Source organism: Camelus ferus, chromosome 15 (assembly GCF_009834535.1).
Source record: "Camelus ferus isolate YT-003-E chromosome 15, BCGSAC_Cfer_1.0, whole genome shotgun sequence".
NCBI lineage: Eukaryota > Metazoa > Chordata > Mammalia > Artiodactyla > Camelidae > Camelus > Camelus ferus.
This window is the reverse complement of record NC_045710.1, coordinates 51,215,681-51,241,375: the sequence shown is the minus strand read 5'-3', so window position 1 is coordinate 51,241,375 and position 25,695 is coordinate 51,215,681. Positions and strand designations below refer to the sequence as shown.

The 25,695-nt window shown below is 43.8% G+C and overlaps 1 protein-coding gene and 1 non-coding gene across 2 annotated transcripts in view; both read left to right on the top strand.

Annotated features, from left to right (window-relative positions):
- Nucleotides 1-25,695, top strand: part of TGFA (transforming growth factor alpha) — a 105,429-nt gene that overhangs the window by 40,522 nt on the left and 39,212 nt on the right. The gene's annotated exons all lie outside the window — the stretch shown is intronic.
- On the top strand, nucleotides 6,894-7,036 carry LOC116669098. Its single transcript, XR_004326483.1, has one exon. It is a non-coding gene; the product is annotated as a U8 small nucleolar RNA (small nucleolar RNA).

The following is a 25,695-nucleotide window of genomic DNA, read 5'->3' as shown; positions in this document are numbered from 1 at the left end:
TTGCGATTTTACATTCAGGTTCTAACATTACAGTTGCTGCACAGCTTTTCTGTTCTTGTCCTCAAGGAACCCACCACACAGGTGAAAAGGCAGCATGGGAACCAGTAACAAGAGCCTCAGAGTGATAAGGCAGCCACAGCGGACGGCTGAGTGCATGATTTAGAAAAATAACTGCTGTAAGGAGTGAAGTCAATAGTCTGGAGGTCAGAACAGCCCATTTTTATCTGGTTGGTTGTCAGTTTGTAAAGCAGGCAGAGAAACATTAGCTGGAGGCAAGGTGAGGGTGGCACCACCTACCGCTTAGAACTCCACACCCTTCCCAAGGGAAGAATTATGACCTATCTTCAAAGGTACTTCTTAATGCCTCTTACGAGGGACAGAATGCACCCCGGTTCGGTTGCTGGGTGGCTGCTTGCTTCACCCTCCGAAATGTTGCGTCCCAGGCTGCCCGTCTTGTTCTCATATTTTCATGAGACTCAATCTGATGACCGAGGGGTGTGGGGAGGGCCTGGCGCAGGCACCTGGGAGCTAGGCTCCGGGCTTCCCTCTGCTGTCTGCCTTGCACAATCTGGGGACTCGGGGCGGTTCTGTAAACCTCCGAACTGCTCCTTCCTCTAGCCTGTGTCTAAGGACACCCACCTGAAACAGGGCGGTGTTTCAAGCCTCACTTAATTTAGCACCTGGGAGACTTTTCAGAGGCAATGATGAAAGAACATGGAAAATTCACAGCGGTCTTAGTCATAGGGGAGGTCACTCAACACTTACCGGCCTGCTTAGGGATAGAGTTGTCAGATTTTGGTGGGGACATTGCGCTTAACCAGACTGAGATGGTGAATTTGGACTGGGGGCGCACAGGGAGGGCAGATCAGATTATAGGGAGCAGAGTTTGAAGGCGTTACTTGTTTGGAAAACAGGTAGAACACGGGTCAGCCAGCAAGCAAGAGATCTGTTTCTTGCTCATCTCGCCTAACAAAAGCTTTTCAGAACTGCAAACTGCTTCCCCATTCCTTTGTCTGGAGTTTTCCCACGTGGAGCTGAAGTCATTCTAAAATTAGAAGGCTCACGTGTTCTACCCAGGTACATGGCTCACCGTTCCAAATACGTGTCTATAGCACAAGAGACTTGATATGTCTTAGTTTGGAGATACAGGCACACACATCTGTGGGTGCAGGGACCAGCTTGCTTTAGAGTACACTTAGAGCCTCAGGAGAGAATAAGGGATTCTTCTTCCCGCTCTAGAATTTATCCCTGTCATACAATTCCTCATTTTACCTTCTACTTTTTGCAAAGGGAACTGTGCTGGGTCAGAGGGATGGTGGGCCAGGGGAGTAGACAGGCCATAGGATGTGAAATCATGGATCATAATTCTGACTTACTAGCTGTGTGGCATCAGCAGGGCTCTCAAATCTCCCTGAATCTCAGTTCTCCCCTTGATGCAGTTAAGGAGTGGGATTAATGCAGTCTGTAAGTCACAAAATCACTTTGGTGGGTCACAACCAACATTTTTTAAAAAATGAGATTGAATAGCTTAGAATAGAGAATTTCAGAGTGTTTAACCTGTGGGGAAGACAGGTCATGCTTCCTGACACGCTTGTTTTAATTATTCACGGATTTATATATTGGCGTTCTGCACTTGTTTACTTGTATAAGCTGCACCCGCATTGCGTCCTCTGTGATTTCCAGATTTGATCTCTTCGGGGTAAGAACTTACACACTCACAAAGTGCCGTAAATCTCTGTAGACCGTCCATTCCCTCCCACACACACCTAGCCTTAATAGTTGTCTGCTCACTCCTCATTTGACCGCAATCCTTGTAATTGCTCACCTTTATCAAGTCTTTCCAAAACACTCAACTTATAATAGGAACAACAGCTCTTGCCTTTTGCATAGATATTTCATTAGTTTGTGTAATAGATGATTAAATTACGTAAATATGGTAACTCGTACAACCAACATAAACAGTTTCGGAAGCAAACACAAATTCCTCCTGGTAAGTACATAGCTTAACTGGTAAAAGCAGAAATGCGCTGGTAAGCTCGCGCAGCCAACTAATTAAGCTTTTGCATGCTGAGGACATTGGTCTAGATGTTTTATTTGACAAAGGCGTGGGGAGGATGGATTGGATAAATCAACGACCTGGCTTAAGTTGAGCTCAGATAAAAGAGCATCTACTAGCTTTGAAGACAGCAAAGCAAGTGATGCAACTTATGGATTTTTAAAACTCAAGGCCTGGAGGGGAAGGTGTAGCTCAGTGGTAAAGTGTATGCCTAGCATGCTCAAGGTCCCGGGTTCGATCCCCAGTACCTCCTCTAAAAATAAACAAACCTAATTACCCCTGCCCCTCCCCCAAAACTAAATAATACAATAGTAAATTTAAAAAAAGACAAGGCCTATCGAAACCTTACTGATCTCCCAGTTTTTAGTTTTCCATGTTTATTGAGCTCACATTTACTACGTACTACCTTATCCCAGGCCTTGTGCGAGGCCCCAGAGACACATGTGAGAATTAAACACGAGCCCTGCATTCAGAGGGTGTGGGGTCAGGCCGAGGATGCTGATGGTTTTCACATCTCAAGGTAAATCATAAACATAGACCAGGTGATCTACCAGATGGATTTCTTTGAAGAAAACACCTGCTTCTGCTACTTTCAGACTTCCCGTTTTCAATCCAAGGGCCACACTGTATGCTTTTTAATTTTCTTTGTTAAACTGCATCTCACTCAGTGTGACCCGTGGTGCTGCGCTGGTTTTCCACCTGATCTCAGTCTCCCGGTCTGTGGCTGTCACCTGTGACGCTGACAAAGAGGGCGTCTCTGCCCGGGCACCTTGTGTTGCGAGCACAGAACCTGACCGCACGTCAGCCTGGAGGGTCAGCTCTCAGGGCATCCGCAGAACTGCTGAGCAGCCAAGCCCCACATTTGTGGCCACTTACTCTGTACCTACCACGAAGATGATTCTCATACCGACTCACTCCATCTCTGGATGGAATCTCAAGGGAGAGAATTAGCTCAGAGTCTCAAGAGAGAGAATTGGATGGGTTTGCCTTCCTTGGTCACGTGGTCACCTAGCTGCCATGGCAGGGTTGGGAGGGGAAAAACGAGGGGCTAAAGAGCAGTGTGGATACATAAAAATAGCTTAAAAAAAGGAAAAAACCCCAGATTTCTTCCGTAGAGCACGGGAACTATATTCAATATCTTGTAATAACCTTTAATGAAAAAGAACATGGAAACGAATATATGCATGTATATGCATGACTGGGAATTGTGCTTTATACTGGAAACTGACACATCGTAACAGATACATTGTAAATTCGATACAAAATTTAAAAATAAATAGATACATACATATGTACGTACATACATACATACATACATACATACATAGCTAGCAGTGTGGGCCTCAGGCAGGGCAAAGTCCCTTGCTAGACCTGGAGGAGGCCAAGACCAGCATCCCTGGTCCAAACTGATTCTTTGAATCATTCATTCAATCAACAAATATTTATTGAGTGCTTATTATATGCCAAGCCTGTTTAAAGCAAACTTCCTGTTCTTGAGAACCTGCTATTCCACTGGGAAAAAAAAAGATATAATCCTGCATTTTAATCTATCAAATTGTCCTATTTTTGAGAATGGCAGTCCTGAGTGCTGGTGTGTGTGAGGTGAGACAGCTACATACACTGCTTATGGGTGTGCCTGTTGGCTTTCTGGGAAATAGCTTAGTATTAATGGGGGACTTGATTCCTTAGTAAGCAAGAATCTTAAAATTGTCCATGCCCCGTGACCTGCAATTACACTTCTAGGCATCTATTTTACAAAAATAATCAGAGACGTTATCCAATACAGTAAAATATAGCCAATTTAAATGTCAGCAAGAGGGAAATGTAGCTAGATAGATTTTAAATTAAAAACCCTTTAAAATCATGTTGATGAAGACTAATGATATGGGAGAAGGCATGTGTAAAAAAGAAAAAGAGATATGTAAAATTGAATGATATATCTCAATTATATAAACTAAACACACAGATGCAAAAATAAAAGGCAAATACCATATAACATTGTTTTAATCTTATTTTTGATTTACAGTGTTGTATTAGTTTCTGGTGTGCAGCATAGTGAATTAGTTATACATAGATACATACATATTTCTTTTTCAGGGGAAGGGTATAGCTCAGTGGTAGAGCACATGCTTAGCATGCACGAGGTCCTGGGTTCAATCCCCAGTCCCTCCACTAAAATAAATAAGTAAATAAAGAAACCTAATTACCTCCCCCCCAAACAAAAACATATTCTTTTTCATTACAGTTTGCTACAAGCCATTGAATATAGTTCCCTGTGCTGCATAGTAGGATCTTGTTGTTTATCTATTCTGTCTATATATATAAAACATCATATAACAGTAATATTACCTCTGGCTAATGGGAATACAGGTCATTTTAATTTCCTGCGTACTTCCCTGTTTTTCTACCATGTCTACAGTGAGTGTGTTTTAAGACCATAATCAGACATAAAAGGAACTACATTTTTAAAAAGAAAGAAAAAGCATTGGCTACCGTCCTGCCCTGCAGGTCTGTCAGCCGACATAGGTTGAGTGCAGGCTGCCTCTGTCTTGCTGTCCCAGAATTACAGCTGTCATCAAGGCTCAGACAGTGCTGCTATCTCTGGAGCACAGGGACCCTTCTGTACCAGCATGCACGAGGGCCGCCCTGGTCCCTGCAGCTTGACACCCACACCCGACTTCCCTATACAGCAGGCTCCCCAGGGACCACGCTGTCTGGAGATGTTGTTCTCAACAGAATAGTTTCCAGTTCACCTCCAAATTCTGGGGATGCTCACCCAAGCTCTTCTTCAGTGGCCCTTAGGCTCCTAAAATCTTGACCCACTTTGCAGAATTTTAAGCATCTGAAATCTCTGGGTTTCTACAGAGAGGCTGGGTTTTTTCTGGGCCCCTGGCTCTCAAGTCAGTCTCTAGAATGTGAAGACTCTGAAACCAGACAGAGTTCAAATTCCATCTCTGCCACTCACTAGCTGTAAATCCTTAAGCAAATGATTTAACCCCTCTGTACCTCAACTTCCTTATCTGTGAAATAGAAATAATAATAGTCACTCCTCTTAGGGTCATTGTGAGGCTTACAAGGTTATACGTAAAGCACCTGGAGTTCTGTGCACACGCGCGTCAGTCCTCTGCACCCCTCCGGAATATGAGTGGTGATGCATGCTTGTGAAGCAAGATCTGGCTCTTTTGGGTGTAAGTTCTAAGGTGGTGGTTCTCATGCTCCCATGGGTGGAAGAGCCATCCTGCTGGCTGTGTTAAAATGCAGGTTCCTGGGCCCCCATCGGCATGTGGCCCAGAAATCAGCGCTTCCTAGTCCTCAGCTGCATTTTGCTGCACGTGGGAGTGGTACACGTCCTCGCAGGCTGAGGCGCTTTCTCCCTTAAGGCAGCCCCCGCCCCTCCGTCCCGTCCCTGGAACTCTTGCTTCTCCTCAGCTGGACCGCGCTGGTTTCGGGGAGTCTGTGAAATGTTTGTGTACCAGGGCTGACTTTCTAGCATTCCCCCAGGAGCTGGTAAAGAGAACCAAAAACCTCAGAACTTGCCTCTCAGTGATGGAATGATGAACACGGCGGCTCAAGGGTAAGGAAGGCATCAGCTTTGTTTTCTGAGAGCTCGACCCCAACCTCCGGCTTCTGAGTTCGGGGAATAGCCTGGAGTGTCTGGCTATTTACTAATGAAGCACTTTATTAATCGAGCCGGGTTCCTGTCCTCCTTAGCAGGCTCAGTAACAGGGGTTTACAGTTTCCTTCTGAATCTCTCTTCTCTGTGTCCCGTCTAAAAAGCTATGGCTTAACTTCCTTATCAGACTGTGTAATAGGAAGTGATTTCCTAAGTCTGACCGTTTTATCACTCGGTTGCACTGACTAAAATGTTTCTTAAACACCGAAACATGTTAGCGCTAAACAAGGGGAAAACCGGGCAAGACAAAATAGACTGGAGAGCTCAGTCCTCCTGACACGCCGGGGCCGTGGAGCTGGGGTTCGGAGGGAGGGCACTTTACTTCCCAGCTGTCACTCGGCAGCTTGGCCAGGAAGCTCTCTTGCTGGGCCTTTCTTCATCCTGACTTTGGGGGCTTGGGATAGAATAAACATGTCTTTCTTCCACACACAGTCGGTCTAGGAAGGCATTTTTTTTGTACCTGGAAAGTGAAAGACGTTAGATCTCACTATGAACTCTGCCACAGATGAATCTTTCTGGTGTTCTGGGGCGTGACGAATGGAAACACAGTCATGAATCACGTAACAGTCCACAGGGGCCTCTATAAAAGTCTGGGTCTAGCAGGCTTTTCCACCTGATACCTCGTTAAATAAACACAGCCCAGCACGTTGAACGGCCCTAAAAACCCAGATGCACGTCTGACCAAATGATGACCACATCGTAGCTGTCATTGTAGACAGTTTCCTAAGAATTTCACCCTAGGTCCGTGCTTCCCAGCGTTTCTCAGAATAAAGACCCAATTTGAACATCGAAAGACTGTGACACCCCACGGAGAGTAGCTGTGCCTTTAATATTAAATTAATATATAAAAGCTGCTATGAGAACTCAGTAACACTTTAAAATAAATTTGTATTTTATTGAGCACCCTAGAATTCACATGCTAATCTGACCTAACACTTCTAGAGCTCTCATTTTATGCTGGCTACTGTTCCCTACCCTCCTTTCATTCCTACAACTCCAGGGAGAAGGTACTATTATTAGCCCCATTTTACAGTTCACAAAACTGAGACACAGAGAAAGTAACTTACCCAAGATCTCATAGAAGGTGGCAGAGCTGGGCTTTGGACCCAGGTAACTGCAGAGTTGTAAGCACTTTGCCACTGTGCTTTAAAAATACACACAGAATCGTCAGGTAGGATAGTCCTTACCTATTCCTCCCTTTTGAGGGCAGAACAGGACGTGATGATTGGAGCTCACATGATTCATGATTAATGGCAAAAGATAAAAATAAAAATACACACAGAGACACACATATATCTCATTCAGACCACAGATACTGTTTAAGGGGAGGTTTACAAACACTTAGCGCTAAATAACTCTCGGTTATCTTTTTTATCCATCCCCACGACAGATTGGGAACTACCTTCTTGGGGTTTTAATCCTCTTTTCTACTAAAAATTAGGCATTCATCTTAAAGCAAAATATGGGCACTTATAGATGCGTGTATGTACATTCATGTGCACGTGTGAGTGTTCCTCTTTGTGCGTGTACGTGTATACATGAGCTTCTCTTTAATTTTATGTTCTTAACACAAAACTGTGGAATCTTCCTTTATACATTTATTCTTCCATTCAGCATAGGACTGACTCAGTCCTATGATGTGCTGAGTCCCATCATTCCTGCCCTTTGAGTCCTCAGTATCTCAGGGCAGGACTGTCCAGCTAACAGACAGTCAACCCTCGAGGGTGGCACCCATGCTGTTGGTGGCTACACAAAGTTCCCCAGGAGGAGAGAGGGGGAGATGGAACACAAACTTGTTTTTTGGGGGGCATCAGGGAAGGCTTCTCACAGGAAGTGACTTTTGAACTGAGTTTTGGAGGCTGAGATGGAGTCAGGGAGGCAGACTTTGGGGGAGAGGTAGAGGTGAGGCTGGAAGAAAGTAGCCAGCTGAGGTCGACCACTCAAGGACTTTGTCCTGAGATAGACTATTATCATTGTAAATGTTTTGCATGGATCTTGTCACAAGAGCTGCTTCCCAAAGGATCCTTTCATAGATACATCTATGCTGGCTGTGTTATGAGGCTTATGAAACACAAGAGCTAAAATCTGTAGGGCTCCGAGGTCACAAAGTCCACGTGGGTCATAACACAGCTCTCCCAGCATTCTTATGTGTGGTGGCCTCATTTGCTAGCTGCCTTGGCTGTATATCCAGTGGGGGTGGTTTCTAGGTTAGAAATTCTCAGTTATTCTTGGAGCTTATGTTCCACTTGATTTCAGCTTCTCATTAGCAGGTGAGGGAATTATGCCTCTTCGCCTGTTTAAGTTTGGCTTGATGAAAAGGTACCTAAAAATAAAAATCATGACCTGATAGCACAGCAGTTACAGCAGGATCGAGAGTCAGCTTGGGTTCAGGTCTTAACTGTGCCCCTGGGAGACTGTGACCTTGGACAAGTTCATTAACGACTCCATGCCTCAGTTTCCCCATCCGTAAAACAGGTAACAATAGAGTCATCGTGAGGATTAAAGAGATGGCATGTGTGAAGTGCTCAAACAGTGAAAGGGCCATAGTAAGGTCTGTGGATCTGGCACTTAAATCTTTTCAGAGAGAGAACGAGAAAGCGGTGACACACACATGAGAAGTGGTGCCTGAAATACGAGGGTGGCCTGAGCCAGTTGGTAGCAGGGACACGAGTTGAGTACAAAGCTGTAAAGTTTTTGATTGTAGTTTTTTTTTTGTTTTTTAGTTTCAGATACTCACTACTATCTATAAAATAGATAAAGAACACGTTTCTGCTGTATAGCACAGGGAACTATATTCAATGTCTTATAGTAACCTATAATGAAAAAAATATGAAAATGAATATATGTGTGTATATGTATGACTGAAATATTATGCTGTACACCAGAAGTTGACACAACATGGTAAGCTGACTATACTTCAATTAAAACTAATAAAGTATTATAAACAGTTTTTTTAAAAGTTGTAAAGGGCCATGCCAGGGTAAGCCACATGACAATGCTCAGGGATGTGCCCTTGAAACTTAAAGGACGGGTCAGAGGAAGCTCCACTCGGCCCGCTGGGAAGTGGTGTTATGAACCTGCTACTAGAAGATGCCAAAAAAAATAGGCTCTCCTTTTAGAAAACACAGAGGAAATACAGTCAGGCCCCTCGGTGACAGCAATGGGAGACGAGGGATGTCGTGCTCCATTCCAAGCAATGAGATTTAGGAGGGACATAGAGAAGCCGGAGAAGCTGAACCACCACGTGGAAAAACCAAATTCTGGAGAAGCCGAGGCAGCGGAGGGCTGAGAAGGAGGGTGCCGTCTCGGCTCCCTGCAGCCGGTGCCGGGCACAGCCTGCAGGAGCACAGAGGTGGAAACGGCGCCATCACGTGCTGGAAGCATTCTCGTTCTCGCTACGTGGAAGGCCTTTGACACCTTGTTGTTTAAAATAAAGTGCGAATGGGCTGCCCGCCCTTCCTGTGAAGGGCTCAGGGAGAGGCTGGTGATCGCACGGAGGGACTATTTCTAGCGATTATGTGAGAAGACCTCACACCTAATTCCCCTTTTGATTCTAATGATTTAAGAATCTAAGTGGAAGCACAGGTGAGAAATGTATAAAGATGGAGAAATAATTAGGTAGTTAAGCCGAGAGCATACCTAATTGAGGAACTGGAGCTATTGGGATTAAATGGCTTTTAAGATTAACCATCCAGGTAACAACAAGGAAAAAAGTCGTATCTTTTCCAAAGAAAAAAAAAGGGGGGTTCTTTGGTATCCTTGAGAAAGAGGATATTATGCTGAAGGAATCTTTGGCCCAATTTGAATTGACTTTTTTTTTTTTAATATTCTTATGACTGAGGGTTAACTACAGAGGGCTGTGCTGGGCATCAAAGATGGACAGAGGACAGTCCCTGCCCTCAGGGCTCTTTAAGGAAGAATGAGGAATAAAACTGCAAACCTTAACTTGAGTTAAGTGACTGCCCACCAGGATTATAAACAAACCAGTGTCAGGAAGGGCCGGGTCCAGGCTGCCCTCTGCCTGAGAGACTGAAGGAGGCATTCCAGTCCACAGAAGCCCTTCTCAACTTGGAATCAGCTTTAGCAACAACAGGAGGCACGAAAATGTGTGTTTGGAGGGTCCTGGGTGTTTCAGCATCCAGAATCTCTTGTCTGTGAACCACAGAGAAGGATCCGGTTCCATCCGGCCTGTAGACCATTTTCAACAAATTAAATTTAATATTTGCTGAGGATCCTGAAGTCAGGTGAAAAGTCTGGGCCTCCTGTTCCCTGCATGCACCTTAGTGTGCCTGGGGCCCATCATGCCCACTGTTGGCTTCTCCAGAAGGACAAGAAGCACTTTGATAAGGACACAGCGGAGGAGGCACAGACAGCCCGTCTCGACTGCCCTTGAGGCGAGGAGGTCAGCTGAGCAGGCCTCACTCCCTCCTGGTCACATTTCAAGTTGAAACTATCAACCGTGGTGAAGAGCGTTGGTGCAACAGAGCTATCCAAATAGTTACGCTTAGAAAAAGTCGTCCTGGCTAATTAAGTCAAAGCAATTCCTTAAAGGTCTGTTTTTGCCATAAATGCTACGGGTTGAATTTTTTTTTTTTTAACTTGGCTTCAGTCGTATAACTTTGTAAGTAAATATAATCCCCTGAACCAGGATATTGCTTGGGCAGTGGGCTTTGACAATGTCAATATTTTAAAACATCAGTGTATTTTTGTTGGTCTTCAAAGGCTTATATAATTAAAATTCTGGCACGTGGAAGATTCTCAGTTCATGGTTTGCCTCTAAGTGAATGAATGCCCCATGCTCAGTGCATCCTCCTTGGGAAGAAGGTGTCTTTTGAAGGCCCTGGCTGCTGTGTAAATCTGTGCTGTCCAGGGCAGCAGCCGCCAGAGGTGTGGAGCACTTGCCCTGTGGCTGGTCCAAGTTGAGATGTGTTCAAAATATACAGTGAACACCAGATTTTGAAGACCTCATATTCCTCTCTTTACAGACTATCTTATTAATACATGTTTATAATGGATGTTTGTTGAAGTGACACTATTTTGATAATATTGGAATGAATAAAATAGTCAAATCAATTTTACTTTTTTCCCCCCCAAAAAGGTGGCTTCTAGAAAATGTCAAATCAGCTACGTGGCTCATGTTTATTTCTACTGGACAGCTCAGCTCCAGGGCCTTGCCCCACATTCGTTCCCACCCATGTCACCTCCCTCATCCTGGGTCATCTCTCATCAGTCTCACCCCAGTATTTGCCCCAGCCCACCTGTCTAGTGCTTTCTGGTGTCCCTGTAACTGTGATAATGCTCTGCATAGGGAATATTGACATGTCCTTTAAGATCTGTGTCATACATCTCTTCCTTCAAAAATCTTCTGACCATCTTAGGGCAAAATTAATTTGTCCCTCCTCTGTCCCATCTCCTTGTTTTTGAAATATTTGGGGTTTGGGGGAATATATGGGTTTTGAAATACTTGGCCCCCCTCACCCCACTGCCTGCTCTACTGTGTTAAGTTCCTTGAGGACAAGGGGACCATGATTTATCCATCTCTATATAAGATGAACACTTAACTCCAACACACACACACACACACACACACACACAAACAGATGCACAGTAAGAGTTGAAGGAATAAACAAACACTAGCCCTCTGTAACACCCCTTTCTGTATAAAGGCATGAAACACAGAAAGTTAACACAGCATTGGGTTTACTTCTAAAAGTTGATGCCCTAGGCTGCTAGCCTAAGAGTCAGCTAGATGCTTATAAACATTAACATTCCCAGGCTTCACTCCAGACTCACAGGTTCAGTCAGGAGATGTTAGGTCTTGCTGCAGTAACAAAACCTCATTGCCTTGATAGCAAAATTTTCCCATTCATTCAAAGTCCGCGGTGGGCCCTGGGTGACTCTCGAGGGAAATAGCTGGTTCAGGTTAAACCTCCCACAGGAGGTAAGATCTGGTGCCCACAGCTGAACGCTCTCACCCAGATGTGGGTCCCTTCAGCAACTCCTATGGCCGTATCTAACTTAAAGGGGCTGGGGAAGACCAAGCCTGTGGGCCTGGAAGTCAAAGGGTGTGTATATCGCTGAATGTGAATCTCTGAGGTGGAGCTGGGGAGTCCACATTTTTATCTCCTAGCGGTCCCCATTCACACTAACATTTTGAGGACCATTGGAAAGACAGGAGTTCCCAACCTTGGCTCCACATGAAAATTACCCGGAGGAGTTTTCAAAACCACTGATGCCCTGACGATCCCTGCGGAGACCCTAATTCACAGGGGCTGGGGCTGAGGTCCAGGCACCGGCATTTGTTCAGCCAGAGGAGAAAACCACAGATGGAGGAAAAAGAGCCAGGGCCTTTGAATCCTGACCCCAACACTGCCGAGCCTCGGTTTGCACTTCTGTCGATGGCAGTGAAGATTGAACAGATACAAAAGTACTTGTCAGCTATTAATAGACCCTGGCAGATGTGGACTTTTTATAAACCAGATTCATGTACCTTCTTATAAGCATGTGCCATTTCCCTCCCCCCCACAAAGCCGGGAGGGGGAGGAAAGCATCCTTCACACCTTTGCGTCTGCCTCCTTTTACAGTCAGTAAATGGGGGTGGGGGGATCCCTCCTCCTTCCACCTCCTCCTGCCCTCTGCTTATCTTGGTGATAAAGGGGAGAGGAAGAAGGAAAAAAAACCCTTCCCCACTTCTATTTTCCTCTCCCTAGCCTGTTCCAAAACGCTTAGCCTAGGACTTTTACTGTGCCACCATCCTTCCCAGGCCCTTCCCTGCACTCTCCCTTCAGTCTGAGACCTTTCCTTTCACCTCTAATTCCCTACAACCGTATCTCCAACCTCTCCCTCCCAATCATTTCCCACTGACACCCCAGTCCCATGTCAGGACAGACAGTGAGGACCTTGGCCCCAGGGGAAGACCCCTTCCTGCTTTCTGATGGGCTGAGCAGCATAGGAAATCCTTATTCTCAGAAAATTCAGATCCAAGGCGCTGTCCCACAGCAGTGTCGCTGGGACTGCAGATTCAGCAGCACCCTGCTGGAAAGGGGAAGTGTGCAGTAGGTCAGACCAGCCATGTGAGCTGCTGTGACACTGTCACCCACTCTTGACAATATCTTGTTTCCGGTGGTATAATGTTTTTTGTTTCAGGTTAGATTCTGAGATCGAACCAACTGAGTGTCAAACACCTCTTGAAATGTTACCATTCTACAACCTGGGAATTGCCTCTGAAGTCAGTTTTCTTTAATTATAAAAACATCACATTGGCTTTCTTCTGTTGATAGAGCTGAGGGTTAATGCTGGAATAAACTGTTGTTAATTTTTTTTCCTCTTGTGTCTAACAATTTCCAAGACAGAGCAATGCAAGAGGACCTCAAACAGAGGTCAGGAAATAAATGTAGCACCACTTACGAAAATGCAATTTGTGCATTTGATATGAATTGTTGACTTTATGGAAGGATCATAAGAATCCATCATCCTAGACTGTGATACAGATCCTTTGAAATGATTCTTCCTGGTCTGGCTATAACCACTGAGGAACTTGGCAGTGGAGGTTTTATGTCAGGCATTAGATTATAGGCCACCCCATCCTTTCCAAAAGCTGGAACCCACTTCCTTCCTACCCATCAGCCAGAGCACCCTCTCCACCTTGATGCTTACTCAGAAGTCAGCAGGGCTGGAATGCGACATGCCCAAACGAAAAGGAAAAGCTGCGGGGCTCAGCTCCTCGTCAGCACGGACCATGGGTGCAGCTTTTCCTTATTTCCAGCGCCTCCCACATGGTAGGACAATTGGTGTTTTTCTTTGGCGCATGGTGTCAGGTCTCGTACGAACATTGGAGATTCATTGCATTAAACAGAAATGCTTAGCAATCTGAAAATGAGCCTCCTTGGGTAAGATCATCTTGGTATACTTCCTTACAAATGAGATAATCGAGCATGTATTTGAGCTTCTGGTTTAAATTGCAACCTAGGGAGGTGGGTTTCACTCAGTGGTAGAGCGCATACCTAGCATGCACGAGGTCCTGGGTCCAATCCCCAGTGCCTCCATTAAAAAAAAATTAAATTGCAACCTAATGCAGCATCTCCCACATCATCCTCTGTAGGACCCGCCACACAGAGCCCCCACCTCCCTCTCCAGTTGCCGCTCACACACCTCCTTCCTCCTTGCTTTCCATTCTCCACGTCCCTGGCCTCCCTTCTTTTTCTCAGGTGTATCGGACCCTTCTCTACCTCTAGGCTTTTTCACTTGCTCTACCTTCTGCCCGGGATGTTCTGTCTCCAGTTTTCCCATAACTGACTCATCTGTGTCCTTCAGGTCTTGGGTCTGCTTCCCATTCTCAGAGCAGGCTTCCCTGAATGACCACCTCCGATGGCAGCGCTCCATCACACCTCTGTCCTTTCCTTCTTAGCACTTGCTGCCATCTGTAATGACTTTATGTGTTTATTTACTTATCATTTGCCTGCCTTCCCCAGGCAACCTAAGTTCCTTGAGGGCAGGGGCCTTTTCTGGCAAGTTCATTAATGTCTCCCCAATGCCCAGCACAGTGCTTGGCACATAGAAAGTACCTGATATTTGAGTGAGTGAGTGGGTGAATGAAGAAATGAATGAATTTGTGCTTTACATCACCACTGCATCTTTACAACACCCACTGTTCATACAGGGGGAAGCAGGCCCCAAGGGTTTCAGTGACATGCCCAAGGTCAGAATTTGTAACAAAGCGCTGAGATTTGATATCTCAGTCTGCCTGCCTGCAAAAGTTTGTACCAGAGTCAGGTCTGAGGTTATGGTTCAATCTGAAGTTTTTGCCTTATTCTATACCTTCATGGATTTATGAGTAGGAAGTATTTTTTTATCCCGTGGCTCAAAACTTTTTGTCCGTGGCCTTTGAAATAGGGCATTTCCCATAGTGCAAAAAAACCTGGTGGTAACGAGGAAATGTTCCAGCAGAAACATTTTTTGGAAGGAGTTATAGGCATTTGCTTAAACATGATTATGGGTGATTCTTATTTGAGAAGTAATACAAGTCTTATAGTCTAGTTTTTGGATGATAAATGCTGGAGAGGGTATGGAGAAAAGGGAACCCTTTTACACTGTTGTTCGGACTGTAGTTTGGTGCAGCCACTATGGAAAACAGAATTTTCCATACTGTTTCTTAAAAAAGTGAAAATAGAGTTGCCTTATGATCCAGCAATCCCACTCCTGGGCATATATCTGGAGGGAACTCTAATACAAAAAGATACATGCACCCCAATCTTCACAGCAGCACTATTTACAGTAGCCATGACATGGAAACAGCCTAAATGTCCATCGAGAGATGACTAGATAAAGAAGCTCTGGTATATTTATACAATGGAATACTACCCAGCCATAAAAAATAAAATAATGCCATTTGCAGCAACATGGATGGGCCTGGAGATTGTCATAGTAAGTGAAATAAGCCAGAAAGAGAAAGAAAAATACCATATGATATCACTTACATGTGGAATCTTAAAAAAGAACACAATGAACTTATTTACAAAACAGAGACAGGCTCACAGACATAGAAAACAGACTTATGGTTACCAAAGAGGAAAGGGGAGGGTGGAGGGATAAATTGGGAGTTTGGGATTTGCAGATACTAACTACTATATGTAAACTGCTATACATATCTATATAAATATAGATACCTACATATGTGCTATATATAAAATATACTAATTACTATTTAAAACTACTATATATATATAAAACAGCAAGGTCCTACTATATAGCACAGAGAACTATATTCAATACCTTGTAATGGCCTATAATGTAAAAGAATATGAAAAGGAATATATATATGTATAACTGAGTCACTATGCTGTACACCAGAACTTAACACAACATTGTAAATCGACTATACTTCGATTTTTTTTTAAATAGTCTAGTTTTTGGAAAATAAAATAAAAATACTTACAGCAGCAAATGGAAAGCAGGGCCAAGCTCCAGACAACATTGATAGTGCTCTAGGAACCAGACTTCCTCCAGCAGCAGGAGCTTCTGAGGTTCCTCCACGTGGGCGTAGCAGCAGCTTCGCAGTGTCACTGAGATCGGTCACAGCAGCCCTCTCAGATGAGGAGACTGACAGAGGGTGCCCAGTAAAGTGGTTGGAAAGGAGATAAACTACCGTCTTGACAAATTATATCGTGATATACCTGGAAAACCCACGCGAATCACCAGGATGCCTATGAAAAATAGTAAGAGTACCTATTACTAGTAGGGTACAAGTAAGAAAATAAACACTCAGGGGTTTTCCTAGGAACCATAAGTAACCAATTAAGAGTGTACTGGGGAAGGGGGGACAATATAGCTCAGTGGCAGAGCAAGTGTTTAGCATGCATGAGGTCCTCGGTTCAATCCCCTGTACCTCCATATAAATAAATAAACAAATAAATAAAAAACCTAATTACCTCCCTCCCCAAAAATAAAACAATGAAAAAGAATGTACTGGGGAAGGTTACCATCAAAATAGTTATAAAGCATAGACTATGTAGGAATAAAGATTTAAAGATGTGCTCAAAATCTAATTGAAGAGTACCATAAAGCTTTCCTTCTGAGGTAACTTATTTGACTAAATAAAGAGATCCGTGTCCCGCCAGCAAAGCACAATGATACGAACTGTTAGGTTTTTCCATTATTACTTTAGAAACCCAAGGCAGTTCTAATTAGTCTTTCCACAGGATCAGAATCATTTGACTAAATGATTCTCAAGTTTACCTTTCAGAATAAGGCACAAGAAAATGTTGATTTAAAAGGTGGAGGAATTTGCACCATCAAATATTAATAATTAATATAAAGCTGCATGAGCAACATGGATGGACCTGGAGATTGTCATTCTAAGTGAAGTAAGTCAGAAAGAGAAAGAAAAATACCATATGATATCGCTTATATGTGGAATCAAAAAAAAAAAAAAAGGACACAAATGAACTTATCTACAAATCTACAAAACAGAAACAGACTCACAGACATAGAGAACAAACTTATGGTTGCCAGGGGGTTAAAGAGGTGGGAAGGCATAAACTGAGAATTCAAAAGTTGCACCCCTTGAGGAGTGATGGAAATGTTAGCTATCTTGATTGGGGTGGTGGTTTCATGGGTGTGCACATGTATCGAAATTCATCCAAGTGTACATCTGAAATATGTGTAGCTTACTGCACAGGAATTGTACCACAATAAAGGTGTTTAAATAAATAAATTTGGGGAGAATCAACATCTTTAAGATGCTAAGATTTCCAATCCAAAGCAGGGGGGGAGAGGTGGAAAAAAATATGTATGTATGTATGTATGTATGTATATGTAGTAATTAAAACATCGAGACACTGGCACAAGATTAGGTACATTCATGAGTCAGCATGGAAATCTCCAGAAGAGAGCCAATTATACATAAAATGTTGACGTGATTAAAAAGTGTCAATTCACAGCCTTAGGGAAAGAGGGTGATGTCACAAATGATTCTGGGGTCAAAAGCTAAACACTGAGAAAGAGATAAGTTTAGATATGAAAACCTAATGACACTCTAAAATATAAGCTCTAGCTGGAATATTTTTTAAATGGAAGCATAAAATTTATCTAAGATAATATAGGTCAATATTTATATAACTTACAAAAAAAAAGAGAACTAATCAGAACACTGAAGACAGAAACCATAAAGAAAAATACATTGTAAGCCATAATTTTCTGAATATCACAAAAGACACTGTAAAGAAAATCCATAGGCAATATTTGCCAATATTTGAATCCTAGAAAGGATTCATATCTTTAGTACATAAAGTACTCATACAAACCAGTAACAAAAATTTCAATATACCAGTAAGAGAACAAATTATTTGAATAGGTAAGTCACAAAATAACAGTAAACATAAAAAAGATATCCAGTCTTGCTAGTCATCAAAGAAATGCAAATTAATGCAAAATATCATTTTCATTGATGAAATTAGCAAAGATAAAAATAAGTATTGGTATACAAAGTAGATAAGGTTGGAGACTCGTACCGCTGGGTGTGTAAGCTGTAAGTCTCATGTGCATGAGAGCAATTTGGCAATACTCATCATAAGGCTTTAAAGTGCTCTGCTTACCCATTGACCCAGAAATACCACTTCTAAGAATTTATCCTAAGGAAATAAGCATGGGCAGATCTGTGTGACTTAGCGCTGATGGTGTTCATTGCAGCAAGATGATTATCAGGAAATCTCCAAGCATTGAGATGGGAAGAGGTGCTGGGGAAGGTTTAGGATTGCTTTGAAATGAATGGACAGAGCCTGTGCCCATATGACTGGACCACACGGAATACTTAGTGCTCAGATCACCATCTCAGGGTCAAATGAAGGGCATATATAAGTGGTAATGATGCATCTGATGGTCTGTCTTTTGGAGTTTTGTTTTTCCATTTTGTTGGAAGTTTTTCAGGTTCATATCTTTCAAATTACTGTGAATTTGGGGCCAAATTTCTCATCTACAGTTTTGAACTATTGAACACCGGCTTATTAGGTTTGTATCATACTAGTGGGCATAGTCCTTCACTTGAATTTTTAATTTGGGTTGGCCCTCGGATTATAACTGTACAAATAAAAAGTATAGGTTTCCTCTTCCTCCTGCTCTACCCAGTTTTGCATTTTAGAAGGGCCACCAAACTTGCCAATATTTTTCTGCAGACAACAGAAAGTGGACAGACAGAAGAGAATTCTTTTTGTTTGGTGGAGTAGGCTGAATAAGGGTTCCCCGAGGATGTCCATATCCCTAGCCCCAGAACTTGTGTGTACGTTACCTTACATAGAAAAGGGACCTTGCAGCTTGATTAAATTAAGGACCTTGAAATGGGGAGATTACCTTGGATTTTCTGGCGAGACCTAAGATAATCAGAAGGGCCCTTATAAGAGGAAGGCACAAGGCCCAGAGTAAGAGTAGGAGAGAAGTTCAGGGAAGCAGAGATTGAAGTGATTTTTGACTTTAGACCCTGGGAAAGGCAAAGAAACAACTCCCTACATAGTCTTTAGAAAGAACCAGCCCTGATGACACCTTGGTTTTAGCCCTATAAGAGTCATTTCAGACTTCTGACCTCCAGAATAATAAAATGATAAAATTGCGTTGTTTTAAGTCACTAGATTTGTGATAACTTGGCATAGCAGCGATAGAAAACAAATGCTTTGGAAAAGGAGGAAAATCAAATTTGTACTTGAGCCGTAGTTATACGTTAGTTGGTCCTGGGTGAGAAGTTCAGAGACCTGGATTCTGGTCATGACCCTAGGAAGTCACCTCTAGATCTCATTTTTCTCATCCTTAAGGATCTCTGCTCCGAAGTTCTGGTGCTCCTTTAGCGTTTGTTTACCGTCATTAGATACATCATTGTTATATCACTGATTAGTATGGGTGAGGCTGCAGAACAGACTTCAGTTGATTGGTTTTGGAAGCTGGCTGCACTGTTGTTAGCATTTTTCTTTTTGGGGTGTGTGCCTGGGTATGTGGTGCATTCTTTTGTGGAGGATCCTGGAGTATTACAGCGAGCACCATGGAGTCAAGTGAAGACATACACGGAGATCAGAATCCATTAGAACTACAACAACTGGATTGCAAAGTGATCTGAGATTGGGCATGCAAGCCTGGTGGACTCCCATGATGATCAGAGATCTTTCTAGAAGGATTTTTTGACCAAAAAAAAAAAAGTCTCCTACTCAAACCTTTACTCCAAGTCACTGTAAATTTTTGCTCACACAGAATGAAAAGCTTTGAGATCAGGGAGCAGTGGTATCACTCAGTCGTAGAGCGCATGCTTAGCATGCACCAGGTCCTGGGTTCAACCCCCAGTACCTCCATTAAAAATACATAAATAAACCTAACTACCCTCCCCCGGGGAAAAAAAAAAAAAAAGAAAGAAAGAAAGAAAAGGAAAGCTTGAGATCGTGTTGTCCTGCCGTGGAGTAGCCCAGGTGTCCATGGTCACCTGCCCAGCCGACCCACAGGACCTGCCCAGCAGTGAGGGGGGGGTGCATTCATCTTCTCCCCTCACATGCAGCCTGCTCTCTGCCCACAGAAGGTGCGCAGTAAATGCTGCTGAAGAAAACTGTTCAAACCATTAGCAGTGAGTGTTATTACTTGATACCCCAGAGTGTGTGCACGTTTAATAACTTGGTAGTTCATAACTTGAACGTATATTCTTTCCTCTATATAAAAGCACAGAAACCATAACCACTCTCCATTACTGTTTGAGTTTGACTCTATTAAAGATAAATACATACATGTGGTTGTCAAATTACAGTTTGGGGCTATAAGGGATCCGGGCTACATTTTTAAATGGGAACAAATTCATCTTCTCACCATTGGGAACAAACTACCGGGAGAACTTAGCACTCACGCCAAAAGTAAAGCTGTGTTTGGTATAGCTCAGGGTCAGAGTGTGTGCCTAGCATGCACAAGGTCCGCAGTTCAATCCCCAGTACCTCCATTAAAAATAAATAAATAAGTAAAAACCTAATTACCTCCCCCCAAGTTTTTTTTAACTTAATTTTAAAAATGCTATTTAAAAAAAAAGAGTAAAGCTGTGTTTATCAGGGAATGACATGAAAGACACCTTTGTTTTTCCGAGCACATCAGAAGCACAATTGGTGATTGAGAAGCACGCGAGGGGGTCGTAGTTATAACTTGTTATCCCAGTGTGTGGAAACGTTGTGAAATGGAAGTGGGCTTTTGAAGTTAAACATGGGAATATGGAAAACCCCTACTTTACAGGGATTCAGTTCAGTAATCAAAACGTATATTAAGGAACATCCAAGTGAAAAAGAGGGGAAAATTCCTGGACTTCATTAACCAGTCTTGGGTCCCTGCCATGGCCCTGGTGCCAACCAGCAGAGCGACCTTGGGCAAGTCCCTTAATCTTTTAAGTCTGTTTCCTTGTCTATTAAGTGAGAAAAATAATACCTGCTTGTCTGGTGGGGTAGGCAGTAGGGGTGATGGCTGACACGTGCAGCCATTCATCCTGTCCATGTCTGACCTCAACGGTTGTACAATCCAGCTGAGAAGACACCAGGGCCAGGCTCAACTGACCACAATCCAAGATGGAGCTAGTTAATTCCTGCTCTAGAATCCGTTCCCATTGGTCCCACCTTGGCCAGGTGTGGGGAATGAGGTGCCACATTCAAGTACCCGTCAAGGCCGTGGGTAGGCTGTGGAAGGCTCCCATCGGTATGAGACAAGCCCTACCATTCTTCTTCCCCTCTCCATCCCTTAATGTGTTGAGGCCCAAGTTCTGCCTACCGTCTTGCCTCCTTTCCTCTCATCCTTATTAATACCTTTGTTTTTCTCTCCTTTGTATCACCACAAATTGGAGTGCGGGTTCCCCACCCAAGTATAAGATCCTTCAAAGGTAGAGCATGACTTGCTCCTGGTTTTTCTCTTCTGCAGCAAGTTTTCTCTTCTGTACTAAGTTTTCCTGCATGGGTAAAAAGCTCAGTTAATATTTGGTTAAAAAGAAAAAATTGTAGAATTGAAGGTCTCATCTACAAGATACTGGAGATGTGCCTTTGTGCAACTCATTTCCTGGCCTTTGTGAACTCTTAATTCATGCAGTGTGGACCGGTAGCCCCAGAGTTCCCAAGGGGGTGCAGGTAGGAAACTGACCAGAGTCCTTGTATCTTCCACATGGCATGGAAGCTGTCTGTCTGTGAGCCTTTTCTTAGGGGGTCAGAGGAGAGCAAAGAGGTCCTTTCAGCTCATCAGAGAAGAGCCCTTCTGAGAAGGAAAGTGGAGACCAACAGTCTTGTGCACAAGACCCTGTTATGCTACTGTCTCCAAGAAGGAGATCTGGGTGGCTGGGTACAGGATGACAGGGAGACTTCTCACAGTATAAATGTGTGTTCCTTTTGAATTCTCAAGAAGATGAAAGGAGTGAGGCCATTTCACAGTCCAAGGGGACCTACGGAAGTGCAGGTGGGCTTTGGCGGAGACCTCTTGAGTAGGGTGGCTCTCCCCTGCGCATGTGCAGTAGAGTGACGTCTAGATGGTGCCACACTGGAAAGTTTGCTTTGGTGTGGAGGGTCCTTGGTCCCCTGCCCGCTACGGAACTGTAAACCACTGGTTCTGGCCAATCTCCTGACACCTCATTGTTGCCTGCCTCAACATGGGTTTGTCCTGGGGGCTCTGTTCCCTCACCACTGCTGACACTGCACACGTGAGGCTGAACAGCCGGAGAAGAGCATCATTCAACACCTCAGGTCCCTGTCCTCAGCCCCTCTCTCAGAGAACGTGCTGGGTTTCCAGTGGGATGTGGGAGCTAACAATGCCTTCTTTAGGAGTTAAAGGTGGATGGGTTGGTGAACTCTCTGCTGCCCCTGGGCTTGGAATACTGAACACTGACCGTTTTTTCCACTGTCAGTTCCCACTGGATATGGTCATGTCATATGTCAAACCTGATATGACTGGGGAAACCTGAGCCAGGAGTCACTTTATATTTTCCGAAGGCACTTTTATGAATGGCTTGAATTGAAAGGAAAAACACTGACTGGTACACAGATATGTCTACACCTTGTTATGTTGGCTCCAGGACCAGATAAATGTGCAAAGCCCTGTGATCCTGGCCTTGGCTTTGGGGCTGACGTCCTGCCTAGGTGGCTAGAACACTAGGGCAGATGTCTTTTCACAGCTCACCTACGAGTTTAAAGCAAAATAAGGCAGGAAGTCAGAGAGAGACCAATTCATACCCCCTTGATTATTTACTCAGCATGATGCTGAAAGACATTTGTGTTTTTTGGAAGTTCTGTTCCCTGGCAATGAAATAAAACCTCCTTTCTAGGAGAGAAAGATTGATGTCCAACTACATTAAAGGAGTGTGTGAGTAAAAGGAAACTCTGTATTCGGCAGTGAACACAAGCACTTCCACTGTGCTTATGGAATCGTAGTGCAGAGTGCATTATCAGACCCGAAATTTGCAATGCAGAAAGGAAATTGTTCTAGTGAGACCAAAGGACAAAAATATTCCCCCTTGCCATGGTTTGAAAATTGTTACATGAGGACTTTTTTTTAAATTAGTCCGAAGATGGACGAGAGGACTGATGTTACCCTGTAACTTCACTGAAGAGTGTGATTCGACTTTTTTATTTTTCTCTTCTTAAGTACATCGTTTATTGACACTGCATGATAAAGGCACATCAAATCAGTGGTTGTATGTTCAGTTTCTTCTTAATGAGTTGTTGGCAGAGTTTTCTATGGTTCTGTTTATAGTCCCAGAAATTTTTTTCTTTTAATATATTTATGTATACTAGATCAGTGGTTCTCAAACTCTGCTGTATATTAGAATCACCTGGGGAAGTCTTAAAAACTCCCATTTTCTCAGTTGCACCCAGGAACAATTAAATCGTAATCGCTGGTGGGTGGAGGGATCCAGGCATAGGTGCTTTTCCAAAGTGATTCCAACGTGTGGCCAAGATTGAGAAGCATTGTAGCAAAGCAGCACCTCTCAAACTACAGTGTGTATACAACACTCCGTGGGGAGTAGTTGAGGGGGGGAGGTTCTGGTTAAAATGCAGATTCTGATTCAGCAGCTCAGGGGTGGGACCTGACACTCTGCATTCTAGCAAGTTCCAGGGCCATGTCAGTGCTGCTGGTCTGGACCACACTGAGCTGCGAGGTCCTGGACAATAGAAGAGAACTTACAGCTAGACACCAGATTGCAGACACAGTGATGATAAAATGCTGCCCAGGTTCTCCCTTGTCCCCAGACTGCTGTCCCCTGCTATGTAAACAAACAGCAAAGCTCATCCTCCTTTTCCTGTTTTTTTTTTAATTATTATTATTTGTAGCACCCAAAGGAAGAGCCCCTCTTTCTCAGAAGTTGCCTGAAGGTTTTCCTGTCCTTGAGAACATGAGTCACCCCCAAAGTGGAGACTGGGGTCCTTCACCCCTGAGTGGGTGGCAGGTGCCACAGTCTGCAGGGTGGCAACCTGTGTCCTGTGCTCTAGCGGCTCGCCCGGTTGTGGGAACATTCCCCAGGCAGCCCAGGGAACCCTGGTCTTGTGCTTCGTCTGGCGGGGAGGAGAGATCTTAGTAAACACTGCGTGGGAAGAGGAATGAAATGGGCCGAGAATGAGGTTAAGGGATGGGTGTGTGAAACGCCAGGTTGAGTGAGGCCAGGGTGCCTCCGAGCAGCATTCCAACGCCCACCTCTCTAACAGCTGGTGGGAGAAGGCGCTCACCTGCCCAGGGAGGCAGGCAGGCAGAGCATCATTGCGCGTGTGCCCGCGAGGGAGGACGGGCACTGGCATAGCTCTGGGGGCACGGCCTGTCTGAGCCTCACTCGGCGGCCTGGGTGTGGACTGGAAGGGCAGCTTCTGCCCGTGCCTCCTGCTCTGGGCACTCCACAAGTGGTCTCCAGGCCCTGCCCTATCTCCTGGGCCAAGAAAGATCATCTTGCTCTGTGTCCCCTATGCCCTCTCAATGCCTAGAAAGGTCTGATTCAATGCCAAGACCCCTAAATTAATTTCCCTGGGTTCTTTGACCATCTTTGGACCGGGGAGATCTGAGGACTGGGCTGGACTTTGTGGACCAGGCCTTCTCTGTAGAGAGTGGGTGAACTCTGTAGGCGTGCTGCCCAAGCCTGAGCTAAAAGAACAGACATATGAAAACTTGCTCAGACTCCGTTTTCCTGCATTTCTACTCTCTCATCATGAGTCCGCTGTGGTTCCTGCTCTCCAGTCACATCAGATGGAATCTGCCTCCCCACCCGTTCCCCCAACGTCTGTGCCTCTGTACCTGTGCATATCTATTCTGCACTGGGAGACCGATTGCCCATATCTGCTGTGCCTTTCAAGACCCCACATTCAAGCTCACCTTCTCCAACAAGCTTTCTCAGATTAAGCTAGCTGCATTTAAATAATCACCCTTTTTTTTTAAATTGAAGTATGGCCAGCTTACAATGTTGCATCAATTTCTGGTGTACAGCATCATGTTTCAGTCATATACATACATATATTCCTTTCCATATTCTTTTTCATTATAGGTTACTACAAGATATTGAATATAGTTCCTTGTGCTATACAGTAGAAACTTGTTGTTTATCTATTTTATAAATAGTGGTTAGTATCTGCAAATCTCAGACTCCCAATTTATTTCTTTCCACCCCCTTTCCCCCCTGGTAACCATAAGTGTGTCTTCTATGTCTGTGAGTCTGTTTGTGTTTTATAAATAAGTTCATTTGTATCTTTTTATTCTTTTAGATTGAACATATAAGTAACATCATATGGTATTTTTCTTTCTCTTTCTGACTTACTTCACTAAGAATGACAATCTCCAGGTCCGTCCATGTTGCCTCAAATAGCATTATTTTATTCTTTTTTATGGCTGAGTAGTATTCCAGTGTATGAATATACCACAACTTCTTTATCCAGTCACCTGTCAATGGACATTTAGGCTGTTTCCATTTCTTGGCTATTGTAAATAGTGCTGCTGTGAACATTGGGGTGCATGTATCTTTTTGAATTAGAGTTTCCTCCAGATATATATATGCCCAGGAGTGGGATTGCTGAATCATATGGTCAGTCTATTTTCAGTTTTTTGAGGAATCTCCATACTGTTTTCCCTAATGGCTGCACCAAACTACATTCCCACCAGCAGTGTAGGAGGGTTCCCTGTTCTCCACACCCTCTCCAGCATTTATCCTTTGTGGACTTTTTAATGATGGCCATTCTGACTGGCGTGAGTTGATACCTCATTGTAGCTTTGATTTGCATTTCTCTGATAATTAGTGATGGTGAGCATTTTTTCATGTGCCTATTTGGCCATTTGTAATAACCCTTTATTCCTTACACCTAAGTATACTATTAATAATAGATATTACTTTTATATATATATACATTCTTTTTCATATTCTTGTTTATTATAGGTTATTACAAGATACTGAATATAGTTCCCTGTGCTGTACAGTAGGACCTTGTTGTTTATCTCTTTTGTATATAGTGGTTTGTAT